Source organism: Pseudorca crassidens, chromosome X, assembly GCF_039906515.1.
Source record: "Pseudorca crassidens isolate mPseCra1 chromosome X, mPseCra1.hap1, whole genome shotgun sequence".
Lineage (NCBI taxonomy): Eukaryota > Metazoa > Chordata > Mammalia > Artiodactyla > Delphinidae > Pseudorca > Pseudorca crassidens.
In genome coordinates, this window is record NC_090317.1 from 5,394,289 (window position 1) to 5,419,124 (window position 24,836).

The 24,836-nt window shown below is 44.9% G+C and overlaps 1 long non-coding RNA gene across 50 annotated transcripts in view; it reads right to left on the bottom strand.

Annotated features, from left to right (window-relative positions):
• The window catches only part of LOC137216978 (uncharacterized), a 155,155-nt gene that overhangs the window by 85,969 nt on the left and 44,350 nt on the right, over nucleotides 1–24,836 (bottom strand). For 35 of the 50 annotated variants that reach the window (XR_010939963.1, XR_010939957.1, XR_010939932.1 and 32 more), the window contains one exon: nucleotides 13,613–13,660. The exons of 4 other annotated variants lie outside the window; for them this stretch is intronic. This is a non-coding gene — a long non-coding RNA (uncharacterized lncRNA). Of the gene's footprint in view, nucleotides 1–12,013; nucleotides 12,208–13,612; nucleotides 13,661–14,006; nucleotides 14,364–24,836 lie in introns of all 50 variants that reach the window. 11 more of the 50 variants (XR_010939960.1, XR_010939956.1, XR_010939943.1 and 8 more) reach the window with 3 other exon arrangements.

Below are 24,836 nucleotides of genomic sequence, written 5' to 3' on the forward strand. Positions count from 1 at the left end.
ATGTACTTAATAAACATTTATGGAGGTGCTATTATATACTAGGCACCATGGCAACAACAGGGACAATGACACAGTCCCTATCACCACCTGTGTGGCTCAGAGTTGGGCATTTTGGGAACACTCAGTGCATTTGGAATGATTCTTTCAATATCTGCCTTCACCTGGGAGAGCCGTGTATGTCGGGAGAGACATGTATCTGGGAGCGGGAAGGCAGTTAGAAAATCAAAGATTACAGTAAAATATGATAAGTATAATAATGATGGAGATAAGCCAGGGGTAGGGGTGGCTAAGGGAGTTCAGAGGAAGACATCTAAATCCAACTGGGATAAGGACGGTCAAGAAAAGTTTTCCAGGAAGGAGGGGCTCCTCACACTGAATTCTGAAGAATAAGTAGAAGTTAGCAAAATAAAGAAGAGGGGGAACTGTCCCAGTGGATGGGACAGCAATGCCAGTATTCTGACTGAACAAGACTAATAATTAGTAATCACTTAGCAAACCCTCATCTCAGTCAAACAATTGGATTTTAGCCAATCAGAATGATGGAGGCCGCTGCGGTGGACACGAGGCTGTGCACCATGCCCTGTGAGCATGCGCTAGCCAGCAGAGTTGGCTGGTTTTTCGGGTGCAATATGGAACACTGAGCAAGGGGTAGGGGGCGTCACAGGAACCCTCCAGGAGAACACAGGGGAACAACCCTACGCTCTCTGCCGCTTAGTCATGAAACAGCAGTCCTGTACAACTCAACAGGCTTTCTAGTCATTTCTTCAAGGTGGCCTGGATTGTTTGTTGACCAGTTTGCTCCCTGCTCCAATGGCGTACAATCTTCTCAAGGAGAGCAGCTCTGTCTGTGGTGTTAAAGACATCTGCCAAGTCATTGCTATTTCTTTCACTGAGAAGTGGAATGTAATCACCTCCGCTTGAATCTGGGTTGGCCCTTAGTGTCTTACTTGGCCAAGAGAATGCAGTGGAAATGACTTTCTGGGACATCAGAGGCTGGGTCATAAAAAGCCATGAATCTTCCACCTGGATCACTAGAACACTAGCTCTTAGAGCCCAGAGCTTCCACATAAGAACACCAATCGTTGGGCTTCCCTGGTGGTGCAGTGGTTGAGAATCTGCCTGCTAATGCAGGGGACACGGGTTTGAGCCCTGGGCTGGGAAGATCCCACATGCCGCAGAGCAACTAGGCCCGTGAGCCACAACTGCTGAGCCTGCGCGTCTGGAGCCTGTGCTCCACAACAAGAGAGGCTGCGATAGTGAAGAGGCCCACGCACCGCGATGAAGAGTGGCCCCCGCTCGCCGCAACTACAGAAAGCCCTCGCACAGAAACGAAGACCCAACACAGCCAAAAATAAATATAAAAATAAATAAATAAATAAATAAATAAATAAATAAATAAATAAAAGATTACTATTAATGAAAGAAAACCCGACATCTCAAGTTAATGAATTTAGTACTTTGAAGAAAAAAAAAAGAACACCAATCGCACTGACACCCCACGCTGGGTGTAGGTGCTCTGGCTGAGAGGGCCAGCTGAGCCTAGCCTTCCAGCCATCCGCCAAGGCACCAGACATGAGCAAAGCTATGGTGATGGGCTCACGAGACCAGCCCATCTTCCAGCTAAATACCGTTGAGTGATCTCTGTCAATGACAAGAATCACCCAGCTAAGCCCTGAATGAATTCCTGAATTATGGAATATTGTAAAATGGTTGTTGCATCGAGCCACTAAGTTTTGAGGTTGGTTTATTGCATAGCAATACACAAGAGGGACACCGTCTCAGTCACCATGATATCCATGGTGCTGGCACTGCGTCTGGCACATAGTCGACCCCTAGCCCTCTGGTATATATTCGTTGACCAAAGGAATGAGTGCTAGAGAGAAGAATAAGAGAAAGGGCTACCAGAGAAAGATAAAAATGACTTACAAGTGGCAGTTGTTATGCGTTTAGAGAACTTCAGATAAATGAGTATACTTTTCTAAATAATATGGTACCTACTCTGGGAAGCTAAGCAAAAGAGACAGTTAAATTCTCCTGGGGTGGCAGGGGGGATCATGAAGTAACAACGGAGTCTTTACCCCATGTTCCCTACCTTAAAATCCAGCTGTCCAGTGGCTTTCCCTTCATCCCAAGATCTCAGGTTTTTCCAGTTCTCATGATACGGACCTAGTCCAGTTACAATTAATATGCTTTTCCTTCTCTTCACTTATAAGACCTTTGCACTTTCCTGGAAGTGATTAACTCCAAAAAGACAAGCTAGAAACTTGGAGCGAGAGATTAATTACCGAAACGAATGCACTTCCAAGTTTGGCTTCAGAACTAGGCCCACCTTGCAAAGTATACACACAGACTATGCCTCCCAATGGAGATATCTGGACTTTGATTCTAAATGTAACTAGGTTTTACTTCCCTTACTTTTAATTGCCTGAAGTTTAGCCTGAAATTCAATCAGTAGACTATTGTTTTCTGCTTCCTGGGAAGCAAGTCACAGCTGAAAGGACTGCTGGGGGAGAACTGGGTGGGGTTATAAATCTGAATCTTGGCGTGACTTTTATGCATTTTCTTTCTTGCCCATTTTACTCACCTCTTTCTGGCTCTGATGTTATCAGTAATTTCCCGAGACAGAGAAAACCCAGACTTCCTCAAAGAGTTCAACTACCTGCTTCAGCAAAATCCGAAATGGGGGGGAGACTAGCTGCTCCATAGAAACCCCCCTCCTGTGTTTGTGTCCAAGGAGAGGCACACAAAGAAAACACACTGGCAGGCCGCTTTCATTTCTGCCTTCCTCTAGTTGGCTAAGAAGCGAAGCCCGTGGTGATTCTGGTCAGGCCACCCAAAAGCCAGAATGGACAGGACACTCTTACAGCCAATGACGACACATTAAGATAGAATATTAAGCTTCTTCTGATGTAGTCAAAGGCATGGGCTATCCGGCACCAACAAAACAGATGAGGAGCTGTGCAAAGCGCAGACTAGAAAGCAGCCTTATTTTAATTTTCTCATCAAGTCCAGAGTTTTGCCTGCTCAGCGTTAGTTTCCAAACAGCACACATGTTAAAAGATCAAACCTGGCCTTTTCTACCTACCAGTGAACTCGGAGTTAAGAAACCTGGGCTCTAGTCCTGCCTATGCTGTTGACAGACTCTGTTTTTCCAGACCAGCCCCTTCCCCTCTCCGGGGGCATGAGTTCCCTCAGCTGCAAAACAAAGAGCATGGACAGACAGTGTTTAAGGACTGGAAGTGACAAATGCAGTCAAATGTTCGTTATCCAAGAGCAGATTCTCTGTGGGTCACTTTGCCTTCAACCTTATGGGTAGTGCCACTTCTGATGAGTACCTTCCCCGCATAATTAAGGCTCTGCTGCCATTTCAATATCTTCTTTACTTTGTATTCGGAAATGTCCTTTGAAATCCCCACACTTAATGACTCCTATGTTGTAAAGGAAGTCTTAGAGAGCAATGCTTATCTCATTCTAAGAGACCTAACAGATGAGGAGCATATATTCAAATGTAAGCACAAGGGGGCTTCCCTGGTGGTGCAGTGGTTGAGAACTTGCCTGCCAATGCAGGGGACACGGGTTTGAACCCTGGTCTGGGAAGATCCCACATGCCACGGAGCAACTAGGCCCGTGAGCCACAACTGCTGAGCCTGCGCGTCTGGAGCCTGTGCTCCACAACAAGAGAGGCCGCGATAGTGAGAGGCCCGCGCACCGCGATGAAGAGTGGCCCCCGCTCGCCGCAACTAGAGAAAGCCCTCGCACAGAAACGAAGACCCAACACAGCCAAAAATAATAAATAAATAAATAAATTTTTTAAAAAAATGTAAGCACAATCACCAAATAATAGGGACTGCATATTAAAATGGCCACTATGTGCCAAGACTTTACATGGAGCATTCTAATGCTTACAACAGCAATGAAGGTTCCAGCGACAGTTGTTGATGAGGGCCACATGCTGTGCTGGACACTCTGAAATATATACTTTCTGACAGCAAACACTACATAGCACGTACTGCCTGCCAGGCCCTGTTCTAAGTCCTCCATGTATATTAATTTCTTCAATACACACACCAACTCCACACGGGAGGAGCTATGCTTAACCTTGTGCTACAGATGAGGAAACCAAGGCACAGAAAGTTTAAGTAACTTGACCAAGGTCACAGAAGTTAATAAATAACAGAGCTAGGAACCAAATCCAGAAAGTCTAATTCATACAACCCTTCAAGGAAGATAATGTCCTATGCCCATAGGGAGGCTTTCAGCTGTCCATTAACTGACAAATTAACCTCAAAACTCCACTGGCTTAACATCACAACAGTTCGTTCTCACTAATGCTACATGTTCATTGCAAGTTGACGAGGCTCTATGCTCTTCATGGTCACTTAGGGACTCTGACTGATGAAGGCTCTACCACAAGTAGTGCCGCCAGCTGCCACAGCAGGGAGAAGAGAGCACACAGAGATGGCACACGTGCTCTTCTCTGCTTCAGCCGAGAAGTGACACAGGTCGTTTTCCCTCATGGTCATTAAGTACGTGGATTTCAAAGGACATTTCTGAATACAAGGTAAAGAAGATATTGAAATGGCAGCAAGGCCTTAATTAAGCAGGGAAGGTACTCACACAGTCCCACCTAACTACAAGAGGACTTGGAAGTTAGTCTTTCACACTCCCAGAAGGGAAGAAACAGATGTTAGTAAACACTAGTAGTGTCCACCACAAGCGGCAAGTATCACAACACCCAACTAAAAGTTCCTTATGGAGACCAGCATTCTTATAACAGAGAAGAAGAAAACGGCTATTGGACAGGTAACCAACAGTGTTCATCATACACCCTCATCTTAAGATGAAGAACCCAAGACTTAGAGACGTTTAGTAATGTACACAAGGTCATTCAACAAGGAAGTAACAGCCTGAATTTGAACCCTGGTTTGACTCCAAAAGTCTGTATTGTTTTTACTCCAGCAAACTGCCTCACAAAGGAAGAAAGAAAATGTTTCGTGATCATCTACCACTCAGGGTTATCCACAGTGGTCCACAAAGTCAGGAGAGAGAACTGGAGCTCAAGCTGGCTATGGACCACCACTGCATCATACAGAAGTGCAGATGTCAGCACTGGAAGGGGCTCTCAGGCAAGAGACCACACCACCTTTCGCCACATCAGCACTTTTTCACACACAGAAACTGTGACCCATCAAGTGAAGTACTTTGTCCAAAAGTACCTGGACTATAATGAGATAGCTCTACTATAGCATTTGTGTCAGCCAGGGTCCTGGCAGCAACCAGAGGACACATTCACAAAGTATAACTGAAGGTGTGGGCAGGGTAAAGGGGACCAGGGGATTGGGCAGCAGGCCGAACCAGCAGCAGGGAAAAGCTGTTACCATCCTAGTCCTGAAGTGGGAAGGAGAACAGAGTCTGGTAAAAACTGAGGCTGTTGGAAAGGGACAACCCAACAGAAGGTGTGGCACAAAATAGAGGAACACCATCATTGCCAAATGTGACCTGGCAGAGAGGGAGCTGGAGAAATAAATATCCAGACCTCTCTTTCCTCCCAACTCTCTAATCCTCCTCCCTCCCCCACTGATACCTCCCATTGGCCAAATCCACTGGAAGCCAAGGGTCAAGGAAGCCTGGGTGATACAGTCCATAGAAGTCTATTTCCAGGGGCCCAGAGCAGGGGAGAAAGGGTAAAAAGGGGATCTGAAGTGTTAAACTGAGACTATACATTATAGCAACTTTTCTTTTTATTTATCGATTCATTTGTTTACTTATTTACCATGTTCAGTGTCAGAAAGTGCTAAATACATTTTAATTCCCATCAAAATTCAAGTTTGCCTTTGAAATCTGGTAGTGAAAGCATGTCACCTATCCAAGTATAATGCTATTTTTATTTAGAAGATCAAGGGTATATTTTAAGGTCATGTTTAGTTCAGCATGAGGTAAAGAAAACTACATTTTAACCACAGCTTGACTTCTCGTTAAACATGGCAGATTGACCACATGTGATTATCTCTCTCTCTCTCTCTCTCTCTGTCGAAGCCCCATTAAAACAACAGTAAAGAAATTAAAACAAAACAATGAGAGAGAGAGAAAAGAGAAGAGAGAGAAGTGTACAAGTCCACACAAACTAAGAAAATAGGAAAGGAGACCTTAGTGGATGAGAGCTGTCAACACATTTTTTGAAGATGGGAAGTCAGTGGAGGAGTGTGTGTCAATTTAGAAGAGTGAAGGAAATGCCAAAGAAAAGTGAGCCAGTTAGCCCCAAGAGAATTCTGGGAAGGCTTAGGACTTAAAAATACCAGGTACCACAGGCGTTAGGGGTAAGATACAGGAAAACAGGAATTGAAAGTATGTACGTGGAGGAGTAGGTTCCCACATTTCCTTCATCCCATGCAGCTAGCCAGGCAACCGTTCCATCCACCCTTTCTGTGCCCAGGAAACAAAAGCTGTAGTCTCTGAAGACACTGGATCAGACACACTCAGGGCACTAGAAACACTCGGTATAGTAGAGGGTGGGATGAGGCACATGACAGAAAATGGAGGGATCAAGTGAAAGTCTATATATGGAATGGCAGGAACCCAGCCAGCCTACCCCCAATCCCAAAATACGTGCAGGCGGGCTAAGGGATTCTATCCTTGAATAAGTAAAGGTCACTAGAGGAAATTCCCCTGTATACTGACATTTGGATGTCCTCCCACAAAAAGGCAGTCGCTGCCCAATCACTCTACAGTGAAGCCACTAGTTGGCAAGCTCTGCCTTTCCATCCAACACTTCCACTCAGCCTTTGAGGGCTCAACTCTTAAATACGAATTGACAGCCAAGGATCACAAGACATTTAAGGAGAGCCTCTAAAATGAGAGAATAGAAGAAAAGTTTATATGTATTTATATATATTTATATATATAAATGTGGATTTTTATGTATTTCATATATATATATACATATATATATATATATATATATATATATATATATATACACACACAACCATGAAAGGACGCTATGAGAAAGATAGAAAACAAGGCATTGATGGATATTGAAAATATGATAATCAAAATGAAAAAAAGAGTAGGAAGATTAAAATAGGGAAATCTCTCCAAAAGTAGAACATAATAAAGACCAAGAGAGTAAAAGATAAGAAAAGTAGAGGAATAATCACAGAGGTCTAACATCCAAATAATTGAACTTTCAGAAAGAAGAAAGAGGGAAGAAAATTATTAAAGTAATAATACAGGAAAATTTCTCAGATACTAAGGACATGAATTTCCACATTGAAAGGGCAAAAGGAAGGGCCAGAAAAGATGAATGCATAAAGATCTACACCAATTCACATCATCATAAAATTTCTGAATAATATGAGTTAAAAGAAAATCCTAAAAGCTTCTAGAGCTGTATAAGAAAAAAAAATCCTATACAGAAGATTAGGAGACAGACTGGCAGCAGACTTTTAAGTAACAACATTGAAAACTAGGAGACAATGTCTTTAAAATTCTGGGAGAAAAAAATCAACCTATAATTTTATATGTAGCTAAACTATCTACTTCATATGATGAGTTATATAATTTTGCCTTTAGGAGAGTTGCATTTCCATGCTCATTGACACCTGGCTTGGCCATAAGATTTGCTTTGGCCAATGAAATGTGAACAGAAGTGACATGTGCCAATTCTGAGCAGCAGCACTGAGAGTCATCACTGGTTTTATCAGTGCTCCTTTTCTTTTGCTGTGAGAACTGCTTTTCCCAGAAAGGGGTTTCTTCCTCAGCCTGGGTCCAAGAATGAAAAATACCAAGAGAGAGCTGTGGCTGACCCATGAAGAACAGAAGACATGAGTAAGAAAGAACTTGTTGTGTAAACCATTGAGGTTTTAGAATAATTTACCACCACAGCATAACCATTAGTCAGTAAAAAGCTGACTAATACACTTCCCATACGCCTTTATTTAGGAATCTACTAGAGCATGTGCCTCAACAGAACAAGTGAGTAAACCAAAACAGAGGGAGACTTTGGACCCAGAAAACTAGGACTCTAACACATGAAACTGGTGACAGAAAGTCCTAGGATGATACCTGTGCAGCAAGCCTAGAGAGCAACTAGCCCAGACTGAAGCAGGAGGCTGGAACACTCCAGGAAAAAATAAAATTGATATATTATCTGATAGTTTTTAGTATTTAGAAAATAATACTGAGAACTATTTGACAAATCTGATGGATGTTGTAGAGAAACAAGGAATAAATACAAAGAAAACCAGGCAAATAAAAATTAAGCAATTATTGACCCCAGGGAAAATAAAATATTATTTAAAAAAGGACATGTAAGCTTAATGCATTGGCTTACCAGTGGCCAATATTTACAAAGCTATAATAATATAAACATTGAATACCGATTTTGAAGAAATATGCAATTTACTTATATTAGGGCAATAGGGGAGGGCAGATGGAGGGATTCTGTTCACAAATATTCCAGGGCATCCCCTTCCAGGCATGTGGTAGGACTGCCCTTTTCTGGCCTTCTTTAAAATTAACTGTGGCCCTATGGTTTCCTTCAATCAATAAAACATGAGGGAAACTGCCTTGTGACATAACTGGGCAGAAGCTTTGAGAGCCAGTATGTAGTCACCCTGTTATTTGCAGAGATCATGGAATCAGGTGTTGTGATGGAGACTCCATCAGCCTAGAGGACCAGCATAAGCCAGAGGTTCCCTAACCACCTAGGGTGAACATGTAGCAGGAGCAAGAAATAAACTTTTGTTGTATCAAGCCACCAGTAATGAGGAGCGGTTTGTTTGCAGCATACACTAGCCAAGCATGACTACGAGACAGCTAGAGTCTCATCTACCATTACAGGAAGTCAACAAGCAACATCTAAAATAATGAACCAAGGAATAGCAGTAAAAACATGTAAAATATGAAGGTAAATACCACAGGCAATAACTAAAATGGTTAAAAGGTGGTTGTTCCAAAGGAGCAGGCTTAAGAGGGAGCAGTGCTGGCCTGTTTTTGTTGTCTGTGTTGTTACAAGCCTGATGTTTTAAAAGAATATTTGTACTATTACCTTGATAAAAATAATTTTAAACCATCCTATATGTGCACACTCTAGTGGGGATCCAGTATAAGGAACAAGATGCTGGTAGCAGCAGGGTTGTATGTGAATTTCCTCTCCAGTGCTTAGAATTCCTAACGAAGAAAAGAGGGTCTAGCCTACATTGTTTTTAATAGAGAAACTCAATTACCATGAGACCTTTAAGACAGGTCCCTCTAGATTGAACACTGACTCCAGATATTTGTAGGACTTTTATATCCAGGATCATAATTCCAAAAGAAGCAATGATAAAAACAGTAGATATGGATGAATGAAGAGTTTTGATTTTAAGTAATCAGGGATACTTAGAATAAGTCGTCAGAAGGACTTGGAGATTGTATTATAAAATCCTCATGAAAGTACATGTTTCTCCAAGGGCTGAGGAGAAAAGGGCTCCCTAGGAGCATCTCTGTCACAATAGGACACCTGCCCAAGTGGACCCTGATACCTCGTTCTAGAGATATTTCTTCCTCAGAGAGTTTCTCTGCTCACGTTTAGAGGAATTTGTACTGTGCTTCTGTAAAGGAGCAATACCTCTTACACTCCAATAGTGAATAAGGCAGAGCAGCCTAGGAAAGACCTGTGCATCTCACAGCAAAGTAACACAGAGATGAAGCAAGATGAATGATGGCTTATGGTGAAGCCCATTTCATCACCCAGAAGAGTCAGGAGACTCACCCAAAATATCCAACTCATCCAAAACATCAGGAGAGAGAAGCCTCTAGTGAAAGCTGTGTTTCTGTGTGTACTGCCACATCAATCCAACCATACTGCCTGTTATAACACGGCACCCATTTGGAAGATGGTGTGTTGGGAACGGGGATAGTACTTGTAGCTTTGGACCACAGAGTAAGTTATATATGCCTGGATCAGGGTGCACTGTCAACAACAGCTCCCATCATATGCCCAATGCATTCCTAAATGGCTCCATCTTTGGCTGCTCTTGCAAGCCTAGTCATTTGATCATGTCATGGCTGCTTGTGAACTGGAATCACATAAATGAACCAAATTGGTCTTTTATATCTGAATTGGATGTGAGGTGTTCACACTGACTTTTAAGTATGGACTTCCATATGTTCTGGGACATGACAATATTTCAAGATGATAATGAAATCAAACTATAAATTTCTGACTGGGGAGTAGGTGCAGCTCTACTATCCTTCCTTCCCAATCCTTCTTCCAAGACCAAATCTTCTCTCCCCTCCCTAAACTAAAGACACATCACATACATCTCTGACTGATGCAGAGCTATAGCTCCAAGCCATACTGGATGCTCTAACCTCTGACTCACATGGTCCCTAGGGCCTAGGACCAGTTTTTCAGTGTTAATAGCTTTCTCTTCCACCTCCTGCTAAACTAACAAAAGTTCTAAGGATGTCGACCAAATTGTCACTTTGATCCAACATCTTGAGTTCAAGGGATTCTAACATGTTCTGAACGCTAAAAATCTCAACTCTTCAAAAGCTGACCCAAATCTACCTTACCTTCCAGTCTTTTCTCCAGTAGCTTCCTGCAACATCCACACCTCATTCCACTATGCTAGATTACTTGTGGCTCGGTGAACAACCCATGTATTTCCCTGCTGTCAACCTCTGCTCATGCCAGTGCCTTGACCAGGAATTTTCTACCCCACTCAGAGTGCTACAGCCATTTGTTGATGTATGTTTTTCTCTCCCACTAGACTATGAGACAACCTGAGAGTAGGGACTGCGCCCTTCTCATCTGTGCATTCCTGGCACCCAGCATAGCACGCAGCCCATAAGAGGTACTCGATAAATATGTGTTAAACAAATCTTAAAAGGCACCACAAACCATTCGCTGATTTCTTAAAGTAACAAATGTACCAACTGAAGCATACTACTCCACATGATGCTTCAGAACAGCCGATATCAAGGCTTACATAGCTAAAGAGCCTAAACAAACTAACAAACAAACAGTGATCTCAGATCTCAAGAGAAAAAAAAAAAAGGAAAACCTCACTTCTCAAAATACTACTTCAGTGTGGCCAGAAGACGGGAGGAGCCTCATGGAAGCCTTTCAACTCCAAAAAAAAAAAAAAAAAAAAAAAAAAAAAACAGGTGCAGTGTATGTTCCTGGGCCCTCCGTGTGCTCTGAGCTTGCAGCAAATGACTACTCCAGATAGGATTCTGTTTCTCACCTGGGCACTGAGAAATCAGAAGTCTGGCAGGAGAACAGAGCCACAGTTTTCTTAGTTAATAGATCTCTGATGCTCATGGTGTTGAAACAAATGCAGAACAAGAGGAAACAAAACATCCCCTCTCGCCTCAACACAAAAGAGCAGCCCAGAGGTCCAGGTGGTCCATGACAACAGCGAAGGTTAGTCCAGGAGCCACAACTAAAAGACCAAACACCAACATTCACTACATGCACGAGGCAGAAATGCTACAACGGTTCCCTCTTAACCCCATGAACTGGTTTGAGGGCTTAAGCACAATGCATGTCATTAAGGACTTTTAAAGTAGATATGCTGTGGATAATCTGCATATGATGGAGATCTGGTTACTGTATAGAGCAAATGCCACCCGATTTCAGACGTCACCAAAAAGTTTGCTAACATGTACATGTAGCATAATTTTTAACCAAAAACCTGGAGTTCTGAAAGAAAAATGACACCTCCAAGCCTATATGGAAAGCGGCGGGAGGCAGGGGTAGAAAAAGACGTACAGGAGAGAGGGGCAGCGTGTTGGTAGCAGTCGACAACGGTTTGTGTAATTGAACTTGTCTGGCCTTCCTAAAGACCTTGACGTAAACCCAGGCACCAGCTGACAGAAGCAGTAGCAATTTGAGTCCATTTGCCAGAAATTCTATGGGCAAAGCAAAAACATCACCTTTGGGCTGTAAAGAGGGACTTGGGCACAGTCGCTATTAAGAAAACAAAAAAGAGAAAATTATTTTTAAAAAGCTACATGACAGTACCTCTTTAATGATCATAATGTCCTCTGATGAAGGTGGAAGGTATTTGGAAAATAATCAATAACCTTCCCTAATAGTTTTTTCGGGGGGAAATGGTGGTCATCCTTTCGTTGCCTTCTCTTCAGCCATGCACCAGTGACACACGGCAGTTTCAAATTCCTCCCAATGACAAGGCACCCTGGAGAGTCTATTTCACGCTGGACCACAGAGGAAAGAGAAAGTTGTCAAAAAGCTAGGGCAGCCAGATTTTTCTAATAAATCTGGACAGTTAGCTGTTTGGTATCGCATAGCATTTTATTTCATAGGAGGCTGGCAGATCCCCCTGTGGCTTCTTCGGTTAATGCTTCCTGGAGAGAAGAGGCAAGAACTGTGAGTGGGTTCACCCCAAGTGAACTGTGAGATGCCCAGAGTGTCCCATGGATGTATAACCGGACTATGGGATAAGATAGACTACTGCCCATATTTTGCAGCAAAGCTTTTATAGCAATAGTGGGGACTGCAAAGATTTCAATGCCAGGAGAGCAGGAAAAGGACAAGCACAGGTCAAATGGAGGCAGAACTTGGAGAGCCACAGAGTTGTCCCCAAGGGGGCTGACCGGCCCTCCAAGTTACAAAGATCAGAAAACTACGACAAATGCAAGCTAGCTATTTCAGATGGCAATCGGCTAGGAAAGACTGGGCAGCAGTGGCAGTACTAGTCATCAGGCAGGTAGAAACACTGTGTTCCCACAGGAGTTTACTTGAACTGGACCCTAGCTGGCAGCCAGGTAGCGAGACAGAGCCCAGCACCCCAGAAAAAGGCCTAGCAAAGCCTAGGAGGGATGTCAGAGCCCCAACGAAGCAGGACAGCCTTCAGTGGGTTCCGGGAGCTTGTCCCAGCTTCACCCACACCCTAATGTAAAAAGGGTGACTGCAGGGCTTCCCTGGTGGCGCAGGGGTTGAGAGTCTGCCTGCCAATGCAGGGGACACGGGTTCGTGCCCTGGTCCGGGAAGATCCCACATGCCGTGGAGCGGCTGGGCCCGTGAGCCATGGCCGCTGAGCCTGCGCGTCCGGAGCCTGTGCCCCGCAATGGGAGAGGCCACAACAGTGAGAGGCCCGTGTAACGCAAAAAAAAAAAAAAAAAAAGGGTGACTGCAGACTAATTAGCGCCCACGGGCCTCAGGGGCTCTTCCCAGGGGCACTTAGTACTGAGTCATCAGACTACTTCCAGATGTTATCTCCTGAGCAGCAGCGGGGGTGGGGTGGATTACTACTCGCCTGCCAAGGTCAGTCCTTAATGCTTCAGGCACTGAACGTCACTTGAGTCTTCCGGCTGAGACCTTTAGCACATATCCGTGATCGGGGGGCCGGGGCAACTAGAGTCTGACAATCAGATGGCAGGTTTGGAATGCAAGGTCTATTTCACCCCTGTGCTCTGCCAAGGTCATCAATCCACTGTGCAGGGCATCCAGTGCCATGTAAGGGAATGGAATTCAGCCTTTGATTCAGCAATCCAAGGCACTAGCTCGCATTATATCAATGTCTAAGTGATACCAGTAGATAAAAATCTAGCATTAGCATTTCAGTGTCAGTGGCCTCAGAGAGAGCTTCAACATACGTACCAGATGGATTCACTCTTTTAGATTTAGTTCCCTTCTCTCGGCAAACTCCTGCAACAGCAAAGGAATAATTACTGCTCAGTGGAATACTGTACAGCGCTAGCCAACAAATAAAGTGACATCAATTTAAACCAGTAAATATGAATATTTGGAAGGGAAAAGAATTCTCTTTCCAGAGCAATTATTTGTCTTTTCAGAAATGTTTGCCAATACAAAACCCTCCTCCCCCGCCTGTGGAACTGCAAAGACAAGAACCACAGAAGGGCATCTTCACCACTGGAAGGGGCTGGAAGGCATTGGGCAGAGGGGCAGAGATGGCTTTGTACGGAGCCTTGTGCATTGCTAAGGGGAACACAACTTAAATCTAAAACTCATATGCAATGGAAAGCACACTCACAAAGGAAAGATAGCAAATGGTAGGGTGACCACCATTTTTGTTTGTTTTGTTTTTGCGGTACGCGGGCCTCTCACTGCTGTGGCCTCTCCCGTTGCGGAGCACAGGCTCCGGACGCGCAGGCTCCGGACGCGCAGGCTCAGCGGCCATGGCTCACGGGCCCAGCCGCTCCGCGGCATGTGGGATCTTCCCGGCGGACCAGGGCACGAACCCGCGTCCCCTGCATCGGCAGGCGGACTCCCAGCCACTGCGCCACCAGGGAAGCCCCCAGGATGACCATCATTTTTTTCACGTGGACTCCACTTGACAGACAAAAGATCATTTTCGCGTTCATTATCTCACTAGAGGCACCCAACATCTCTGCAAGGCAGGCAGGGAAAGGACTGTTAGACCCATTTTACAGATGAAGAAGCTGAGATGTGATAGCGATTTAATGGACTTCATTCAGACCTGCTTCTGTCCCACAACCGTGGCATCACCTAGGTGGCAGTGGATACAAAATGGCATCCTCATCCCTCCACTGGCCACCTCACCCCCACCACACCAGCTACTGCTCTTAATTCACTGAGGAAACTGCCTGCATCCTAGGTGTGGAGGCAGCTGTTCAAAGCCCTTTACACCCACATCCAACTGGCTCCCACTAGAGGCCGACAGCTGGCCTAATTGAATTGTCATTAGGCACTAGAGGCAGCACCTCCACGGTTTACCTTCGACAGAGAAGTCAACAGATGTATCTCCCTAGCTACTCAAGAGTGTGCTTGGAACAGTTCGCTTTGATTCCCTTTTAAAGCAATAATGGCCCCACCACTACTACTCCGCCACACCACAAAGAGCCAGCAAGGCACGGCAGCGGCTCAGTACCCTGAGGACTCATGAACCGCTCCCACCCTACCCCCATCCACATGGACATTTAGGAAAACCTTCAACAGCATCGCTCTTACACTGGGGCAACAAGGTCCCTGCCCGAGACCTCACACTTTACAGGGCCTTGCTCTGGCCCCACTCCAGCCTCACCACTGCCCATAGAGCAAGGAATCTATGGGGCCAAGGGGACTTGCCCACCCAACGTCTATGCTTCCCTCTTCTATGCCACTCTCAAACTACCCAAGACCTTGAAATTCCCTGCCCATGTGCCCCAAGCCTGTGTTCATGGCCTGGCAATCCTCTGCCCTAGTTTTGCTTTCCTGAGGATGGACCAAACCACAGATGGACACAACCCTAGGCCTGAGTGGTGAACGACGGGTGTCCACTGAGCAGCTGTTACCCTTCTACCCGGTGATGATGAAGCTTGACCATGTGGGCTACAACAGTACCTCTCAAACTTTAATGTGCTTGTGAATCATCTGGGATCTTATTAAAGTCCATACCTTGGTTAAGTAGGCCTAGAGTAGGCCCTGAGAGTTGACAGTTCCAATGAGTGCTTGGGTAATGCTGATGCTCTGGGCTGGGGTCCACAATTTGAGGAGCAAGGTTGGTGTCTATAGGCTTGTGTGGAGGGCCCCTCAGGGTAAGGGACAGAGCCAAGAGCTTGGAGAGAAAGGGGAGTTTGCAGTGAGTCTGTATTTTGCGCCCTTGCCCCAGGCCCACCAAAGTTAGGGGTGGCCTTGCCTTTCATCATGTCAAGAAGTAACAAGAGTATGTCAACATCTCTGAGCACCAAAGGAAAACAGTGAAGTGAGACATACCATTTGTCCCTCCTCCAAAGCCCCTACATCCTTCCCACCATCCCCTCCCATGCCAGAAACTGGGAGGCCATCTCCTGGGACCTGTCACAGTGAACACATTCCATCAATTTTCAATATCAACCTCCCCCTTCCATGGATGGCCACGTAGTGTTTTACTATGCCACCATAATGTCTGGCTCTCAGAAGTCCGACCTTCCACTTTGCTTACCAGTGGTCGGTGTCAAAGACTGAAGATGTGGAATTCAAGTAAGCTGGAAAAAAAATACTAGACTCTTAAAGACAACACATCTTCTACCAAGCAGTCCCACGTACTCCCTGGCCTGAGAGGAAGGGCAGGACCCTTTAGGTAGACCGGACCCATCCACACTAACACGTAGCCAAGACATCATAAAACCCCAGCCTCAGGCACTGGTCCACCAGCAAGTTACAGACAATCTATACTCACATTACCGCACCCACATGAGCAAGCCTGGAGTTTTTCCTGTCCTTTATCATTGTAAAGAGATAGGTAAAAACAAAAATAAACACAAAACCACAGAAATATTGTTTAATTGGAATACGCAAATGGGGGAGCAAACCACCAATGCATTCCTGAGGCAGTTTTCAAAACTTCTTCAACGCGAAGTCACTCCAATCCAAGGGTAGCGGTAGCCCGTACAAAACAGATGAAAACAAAACTTCATATGGAGTATGAAATGGGGATGGGCAGCCCAGAGCCCTGTTTACTTGGGACCCATTGACTGATACACATGGAGGCACCCAGGGCAGCTCCTAGAAACCTCTAGTGCTCCCAAGTGCTCCCTTTGGAAATGATCACTGAAGCGTAAGTCACTTTATTAAGATCAGATCAGACTTTCTAATCTCACCGATTAGCACTCAGGCACAAGAGAAGCAAAAAAAAAAAAAAAAAGTTCAGATGAAAAAGTTACAGCACAGTACAGTGGTCCGGGGAGTGGATCACAGAGCTGCGAAATGTTTTGATAACACATCCAAATGAAGCCTCATGCTCACTTGAGGAATACAGAGAGCTGGGTTTGAGTCCTAATTCTGCAGTTAAATCACTTTGTGACCTTAAATAAGGCCCTTCCCTTCTCTGAGCCTCAAGACATAGGACGCAGATGGCCTTTGTCCAGCTCTGACACTCCGGGATTTTATGATTATTTCAGCATTCCATATTTAAGTGAAGATTCACGGTCATATCATCCATCACAGATAGATGCTAGCAGAAAATAAAGGAAGCCTCTATGGTGTTCTGCTGGCACAGTTCTGTGCTTTCGTTCAGAAGCTCAAAGCATTTTAATAGCTTATTCTGTTGGAACCATAGCAGAAAAACAAAAAGGAAATTAATCTTGAAGAAATCATATATCTGCAATCTTTTACTATCTCTTAGTAAGGCTCCAGCTACTTCTGCACGTTGCCAGTCCTTACTGAATTCTGGAAAGAGGGACAGAAGATAGTGTTTGAGTCTTTGCAGGGAGGGAGGTGGTCTTTAGGGTATAAGACCAGGGAGGCAGCGAGCCCATCAGGAAGCATTTGCAGGAGTCTAAATAAGCGATAGAGAGGACCCGAACCAAAAAGTCATGTCAATGGAGGTGGAAAGGACAGGACAGGTCCAAGTGGCATTCAGGAGGATACACTCACAGGACTGGGTGCTGGGGTTGAGGAGAGAGAGGGAGAATGAATGCCAAGCATTTTACTTGGGTGATGACACGCATGACAGTGCCATTATCCAAGCTACGACGCTGAGAAGGAAAAAGAGATTTGAGACGCAAGCTGATGAGTTAAAGGTTGGAACGTTGACTGTGAAATGTCTGTGGATCATCAGGTGGAAACGTCCAGTATGCCCGTGAGTATACTGTTGTAAAGTCCTACAGGTCTCCGCAGGACCGAACGCAACCACGAGATTGTTCTGGAAGTCCTCAGCATACGGGGTCCCTGCCTCCTTGTAATTTTGCCACATTGTCTCGTTTATTCATTAAACCGTTTAGAGTCCTCTCCCCCAAATGTCCGGAGTCCCTCCTTACTGCGCTAGGCAAGGGGACATATGGGTGAACAAAAACAGACGTGCTCTCTGCTCTCATCTAGCTTGTAGTCTCGCAGTAGAGACAATTGACAAGAAAAAATATATAGTTATCATTTTAAGTTATGATAAATATTACGAAGGAAACAAATGGGTACAGTGATCAAGAGTACCAGAGGGAAGAGGGGGGACCTCTCGAGAAGGCCTTTAAACCAACACTTGAAGGACATTCCTGGCCAAGGTAATAGCACATGCCAAGACCTAGAAGCAGCAAGAATTTAGTCACAAAGCTAGGACAGCCCTAGCTTGGGTTCTGTGCTGTGCCTGGAAAAGTTGCTGCTGTTACTGATGTCTCAGTGGTAGCAATAAAGTAGTAGAAGAAGGCTCATAAAATGATAGCAAAGCCAAAGCACTTGATGCCTGTGACATGGTGGTTAACGATTTTATGTTGTCACTGATGGGACTGGCTGGACACAGATGGTTACATTAGTCAGATGTAATATTAACTTAAACAGAACTTTAAATAAAATTGCCACGGAACTCTGCATTCCATTACTAATAGCTCTGATTGCCTCAAATCATGCCAGAATGTGGAAGTCGCGCTCTGGGCAAAGTCACCATTCTGTACGATTTCAGTCAAACGCTGTCATTGAGGAAGCAACACTTAAAATAACGTTCCTTTTAATGATTAAATAGAGGGTTGGCACAAACTACAGAACAGAAAAAAAAAAAAGATTCGATATAGCCACTGGGGAAGGGATAAGTAGGTTGTGTTTTGCAATTCCTTCCTGGTGGGTTTACAATTATTCCACAGCATGACAGCTAAAATGCCTAAGAAATCGCTTACCTGAACCTCAGTAATAATTAGTTTTCTATCCTTTGTATGTTCACCGTGAGTTCTGTTGACCTCGCCATATGGAAAGTCTGAGTTTACCCATTTACAGTTCAAGTATTCATTCCTTGCAGGCAAGCAAAAGTCTGCTGGGGGGTGAACAGTGCCTGGCCAGCAGTGTGTGTTTTAACTAGGATGTTTAAGATGCATCAGTTGAATAACTAATGTATAAATCTTAGCTGGCTGGGTAAGAAAATGAAAACAAGCTTTATTGGGTATAGACACAGATTTAGCTCAAGTCTTTTTGCTTTTAAGATGAGACGTCAAAAAAGGCAAAAGACAGACTCCTCTTTGTAGCGCAATTAAAAGGGAAACGAATTGTGTTAATGTGTTTTGCTTGTGATTTGGCTGAAAACCGCAGTGCTTCAGTATTACAATTTAGGTGCGGACCAGCAGCCAGTGAAGAACTCACCGGTGCTGGTCAACTACTCACCATTCCCTCGTTTGTAAAACCGTTCCGGAATGTGTGGTCTGCCTGCAGCAAGCTATAACTAAAGCTATTCTTTGTAATTAAGGGCTATTTTTAAATTTACATTTTAAAGTCCACTGGCAGCCCTTCTGTCTTTTGTCTCACGAGGGTGGAACCGACAGGGTGGGCCATTCAGAAAAGCCCTCAATCTAACCCCAGCCCTCAGCAAAGGAGCCATGTGTGATTCTGGCAAAGGACTAAAGGGCTCCAGCTTGCTGGTGGTGTTTGCGTCACTAGGGGGCTATCAGCCCCATCGGAGTCCCTGGAACACAGCGGCCCTCTGCTGTAACACAGTACATAAGCTATTGCATCTGCAGAACTCTGTGCAGCTTGCTTTGTGCTATTTCCACAAATGCTAAATAGCCCAACAGAACACAGACTTTCTTCAACACTCCTGGCTCCGGCAAACAAGCTGGGGAAAGGATTTGACTATATAGAGTTCAATTTTGACTCTTGGGGTTTCCAGAGGTTCAGCTCAAATGTAGTGCTGAGGGTGTTTCTTTCCCTCAAGTCAAACAAGCTGAATGCCAAAGGCCACAGAATTGTCCTCCGTGCTTCAGAACTCACAAGTGACGGATGAACTGTACGTCTCTACCTCCTCGAGCCTCACTTTATACACAGGGAAACTGAGGCTCTGAACGATTAGATGACTCGCCTAAGGTTTCCTGGCCAGTTAGTGGCAGAGGACTGGCTAAAACCTGAGTTTTGTCCTCTCCCGGCGGGCCTCTTTCCAACACACTTCATCACCCGCTAAAGCCAGCCTGCTAGAAAATGTCCAGGCAGTGTGTCATGTGGAGTAATTTACTGGTATAGAGGGCTATCTGTGAGGGGTAAGCGAATGTAAACTCTAAGCCTCTTACAGAACAGCCTGGTTATTGAGCTGCCCAGCTTCCATCTGTGGTCAGGCCAAAGCTTAACATCTTGCTGGGTCACCATGGCCCAAGCAGGGTTTGACTGGCTTAGACTTGAACTATGCTCCACCGTTCCTCGTATCTGTTACCCCTAACTCTGACCCATCTTCTTGTGGCTTGGCTTGTGACCTAATACTGCCTTCCCCCAACTTCCATCCCACCATATTCCGTTCCTCAGTCTTCCACCCCTACTGCTGCCCCACCTGGCCCTATCAGGATTTGAAGTCCAGGCCATCGTAGACAGAGAGTCCTCCCTCCCTCTTGGCCCACCAGTCCCCATGGATGAGCAGTGGGGGCAGGGGGTGAGGTGGCGGAGGCAAGGGTTATTTGAACACTCGCTTTTTCAAAAGATCAGCTAGAAGCTTCTCTCCACCACCCCTTGGCATAGCTACAGGGCAACGAAAAAGGATAATCGAAAGCTGACCCAGGGCCTTGCAAAGGTCATGAAGGCCCTGCCGAATGAAAAGATGAAATTAGGATCCACCCACAATTAGGACTGAATGCATTTTCTTACATTCTTGGCTTTTTTAAATTGTTCACCTCTATATGGTTTATAGTAGCATTTTCCTAGCTAGAATATTTGCTAGGTATGAAATGACTATTATTTGGGACAATTGTTTTGGTGATGTTTTTAAAAGAGCCAGGAAGTCACCTAAACTATCAGAAAGATAACTCCTCATCAAACAGCTTGGGTGGAGACCTTTCATTTAGAGCAATAATCGCTGTGTAGAGAAAGTTAGCAAGAAAATTCGGCCTCATTAGCAAATGTGCGTTACACTAGTGACTGGCAATAAAATAAATACATAAAACTATAATTCAATTCAAACTACTACTAAACTTGTGATAATCTAATCATGGGTTGGCATATTTTACCTTTCCTCTATCTATTAAAAAAAACAGCAGCAATGGGTTTCTGAGTAAATTAGGAGTATAAACATGAGCTCTTAGGGGATGTTTAACCCGGTTCAGAGAACAACTTGTTTCCAAGCTCTCTGACAACATTCATTTGCATAGAAATAATTAGTGTGCTGATTTCAAATGATCTTTACCTATTCATTGGAACATACTCCATCAAGACCTCTACTTGGCAATATTTGGCTTGCTGTTTATAAGATCATTTCTGCTTGCAAGTAATAAAGATCAATCATTTTAAAGGAACGTCTAATTCGGAATTGTCTCGACATCAGAATGCCCACCCCTCCCCCCTCCTCCCTCCGCCCGTCGCCCGCCCTGTCTATGTTAGGGAGGCCCAGCTACACTACACAGACACACTTCAGCGTCCACCAAACCCTCATTAAAGAGCATTAGAATAAAAATGCCTATAAATGCCCCCATGCGATAAGACCTGAAGCAGTTTACCTGGTTATTAGGGGTATATAAACCAAGACTCCACTTAGGAGCCAAAACACCCAGGGCTTTAAGAGATTTTAAAGAAAAAGAAACAACCATGTACCTGTGTTACTCTTACAATTAGAAAACAATCTAGTCGTGTAAAAGTTTTCAGAGGAAGGATAAAGAAGTACATTCGTAACTCAAACACTATCTGAGCAACAGCACCCCTGGCGACAAAACTCTCAAGGGAAGCCCTAGGAACCCAGCTTCTCTTTAAAGACCTCCAGAGCCTCAGAGCTTCCCACCTCCCAAAGCTCTTCCCATCAGCCAAAGGCTCAAGGCATTAGACCGCCTTTCTTTACATGGGGCCAAAACCTGCCTCCCTGTAATTCCTACACATTGGTCCAAATATCTTGGGGGGGGGACGACTAATGTTTTCTATGGTTCTTTACATGGCATTTTTCACATACATGTTCTCAGTGGACCTTCTCAATAATCCTGTGAGGCAGACATTCCTACGACTTTTATCTTTTTTTCTAAACTATGTGATGCATAGCAGTGTTTTGGGTTTTTTTGTTTTTTGTGTTTTTTTAAAAAATATTTATTCATTTATTTTTTTGGCTGCGCTGGGTCTTCATTGCGGCGTGCGGGATCTTCGTTGTGGCATGCGGGATCTAGTTCCCCAACCAGGGATCGAACCTGGGCCCCCTGTGCTGGGAGCATGGAGTCTTAACCACTGGACCATCAGGGAAGTCCCTACGACTCTTGTCTTATAGGTGAAGACCTAGAGGCTAAGAGAGACTCAATTCTGCACAAAGTGGCGAAGTGGCAGGGGCAGGGCTTCAACTCAGCTTCCCTTAATCCACCTATTATGCCACTTTTATTACTCTGCCTTGTCTTGCTGAAACAGTTAAAAAAGAAAAAGCTTCTGCTTCCCCATGAGAACAACCCTTGAAGGCAGAAAGGGGTAGAATAATTGAAGGTGTACTCTCCATGCAGTCTCCCTGAGAGATCTCTGCTACTCACGTGGCTTTAAATCCCCCATACAGAGGGGCCCGTATCTGTTTCTAGCCCTGAGTTCCAGGACACAGTAGCGGCCCTCCCATCTGGATGTCTCACAGTACCTCAAATTCAGCAGGTTCCAGGCTGAACTGATCAATTGCTCCTCATTGTCTCTCCACCCTCCACTCCTGATCTTGGTCAGAAATAGCACACTCTACCCAGGCAGCCATGCCAGAAACCTGGAGAATCATACTAGACACTTCTTTCTCCCTCGCCAGCACCCTTGCCCCAACATCATAAGGATTCCAAGACTTTGAAATCTCTTTTGATCTGCCTCTTCCTCTCTATCTCCACTGCTACTGCCCTATTCCATTCACCATGAAATTTCACTTCGACAAATTCAACAGACTCCTAACGGTCTCTGTGCTTCCAGTAGCAGCCCTCTCAAATCCACCCGCCTCCAGGTAGATCACCACCAGAGGGATCCAATATGACGATCTACGTCCCTCCCCTGCTACCAACCTGCCAATGGCTTCCTGTTGCTTCCAGAAGGGACTGTCAAACCCAGCTGATCAAGAAGATCACTGGGAATGTAGATGGAACACCTTTATATTTTTTAAGTTCCCCAGGTGATTTGAATGAGTCAGCGAAGTTGGGAAGTAATGGCGTGAGAGGCAAAGTTGACACCCTCAGTGATCTGATTCCTGCCTACCTCTCTAGTCATCATTCCTGCCACTTTACCCTCAGCAATGAACATTCCAGTGATCTCAGAAACATACCATGCTGGCTCACACCTCTGTCCCCCATTAAACTGATCTCTCAGCCTATGATGTTCTTTCTACCTTTGGCCAACCTCTACTGAACCTTCAAAACTGAACTGAGGTGTCAATTCTTCAAGAAGTCTTTCGTGACCGCATCAGAGTGGATCAGCCGTGCCTCCTCTGTAACCCCCATCACACTGCACAGAGTTCTCTATCATAGCACTTAGCACACTGTGTTGAAATTATTTCCTATGTGTCTGACTCCCTGGCAAGCCTAAAAGCTCCTCAAAACCAAGGACCACGTTTATCCATCACTGGCAAATGCCTGTAATGTGAGAGGTACTCAGTAAATGTCAACCTGAAATGAACTTGATTTCAAGCGAGGCTCTACACTGACTAATCGGAGATTTGGATTTTGGGAAACTCAGTTCACCTGCTTGGGCCTCAGTTCCCACATCCATAAAATAAGATAATAAATCCCCAGTTTCATTCATACGCCAAACATGTGAATGTCCACTAAGTGCCAGGTACTGGGTTATGTGAAGGTCGAACCAGTTAGATTTTTGTAAACTGTTACACAGTATTGCAAAAATTTTTCTGCAATTTTAGCTTTTGCTTAGTCTCTCTGGACCAGAAATAACAATTTCATTCCATAAAACCAAAGTCTACTAAGCTGTAGTTTCCATTAGGCTCACCAAGGTGTCAGGGTAAAGTCACTCTGCCCAGAGGGAAGGGCACTGGCCTAACTGGGATTGGAGGTGCAGCCCGGGAAAGCATAACATACAGAGAACCTGCTCTGGCAGGGGCGGTGCTAATCCTCCAGGGACACAAGAGTCACAGCTGAGCACCACTGAAGAAAAGTCACTGAGCCCCAATCCTTCTCCCTACTGACCTCTGCCTGACCTGTGCTCAGGTTTCCATGGGAAAGGGTGTGGAGCCTGATGCAGCAGTTTACACTGGGCTCAACAACCTGACTTCCTGAGGCTTATCCAGGACTTCCTGAAGCTTGTCTACTCAGATGAGTACTGGGTCCCCTGAGATATTTCTGGCGATGTCACTGCCAGAGGCAACAGTCTTAAAGTTCAGTCCCACAAAGCCCAGGGAAACCAAATTGATTTGCTGGACCTGAAGAATTTGATCCTAGAGCAGCTCTGGGCTATTCTCTACCAAATTACACTGCTGTTCTTGAGGGCTTGTATCCTGCATGCCCAGAGGGGATCACAAACTCACTAAAATCCTTGGACTAAAGATTCTTGGACCTGTTCTAATCTCCCACTCTCTCCCATACAGTTGTTCATCCTCTACGGGGAAATTCCAGTCAACAATTGCTTCTTAGAACCCAAAACTCTGCAGGCAACTAGCAATGACAGCATGTGATATAATGCCCAATCCCTTAATGCAATCTGATGTCTCATTGGCTCAGAAGTAACTCCTAGCATGGGGGAGCTATCAGAAGTTATGCCAAGAGCATAAGGCAAAGAGGAGACAGAAGCATTTCCTTTATGTACAGACCCCTGGAAAGCATAAGTCCACTTTCACTGAAGCAGGTTCTTATCAAGCATTCCTTCTGGATACCAGCCAGGTGATCATGCCTACCTCCAAGAAAGTGCAAGTTTTGAGCTCTTTGACTAAGAGAAAATAAAAGATGAGACCTGTGCTATCATGTTATTGCACACTAGACATATGGAGTTAGACTTCCAGGATAACATTCGGCCCATGGACCGTCTCAATCACTCATTCAATAAATATTTACTGAGCATC